Below are 878 nucleotides of genomic sequence, written 5' to 3'. Positions count from 1 at the left end.
CTACCCCCATCCCCGTCACAACATTCTGTACGGTTGTCACTCGTGGTGTAGTAAAATTTTATCAAATTTGACCCCGCCTACTTACCTACAAAAATAACCGCATAATAAGATAAGGTAGAGATCGCCACGAGTCATTAGTTTGAAAAAGACAATAAACCATTTGCTAACTATTTTAAGACTGGTCCGACTTGTGTACAATTCCGTTAGATAGATAGATAGATAGATAGATAGATAGATAGATAGGTAGGTAGGTAGGTAGGTAGATAGATAGATAGATAGATAGATAGATAGGTAGGTAGGTAGGTAGGTAGGTAGACAGACAGACAGACAGATAGATAGATAGATAGATAGATAGATAGATAGATAGATTGTTCCTGTAATTTTCCTTCGGAAGATCACTCAAATCGAAGGCCTCAACCCGCTCAGCAGAACAAGCACGTATCCTTGCCTTAGGTCAATGCCTCATGCATTGTACCATTTTACTCTTTATTTTCTGGCTCTTTTTTCCCCTTCTTCCGATCTTTTCCTCATTCGTAATCTTATACATCCAACCACCAACTGTGTGTGTGTGTAAACTAACATCCAATACAATAAATTATGCGTGGGTGAAGGTCATCCTGTCCATCTGTTGGTAAAAGTGAACCTTTAGCAACTTAAGTCCACTACATATGCACGCTGTGTTTTTTTAAACTAAAATCCAGTACAACTGTATAAAACATTTTCATCCTGATTGACGACTTATTCTCTTTCATGTTCTTTAGAGGATGGGAGAGGGGGATGACAGCAGAAAAAGAGGTGAGAATTTATATATTCTGTGATTCACTCCACTGTTAAGCCTTAGACGGATACGATTAGGTTGTAATTAAACGGTTATTGTC

This window comes from Sinohyriopsis cumingii, chromosome 18, assembly GCF_028554795.1.
Source record: "Sinohyriopsis cumingii isolate HCF-2022 chromosome 18, ASM2855479v2, whole genome shotgun sequence".
Lineage (NCBI taxonomy): Eukaryota > Metazoa > Mollusca > Bivalvia > Unionida > Unionidae > Sinohyriopsis > Sinohyriopsis cumingii.
The sequence above is the reverse complement of the archived record's forward strand: the minus strand, read 5'-3'. Positions refer to the sequence as shown.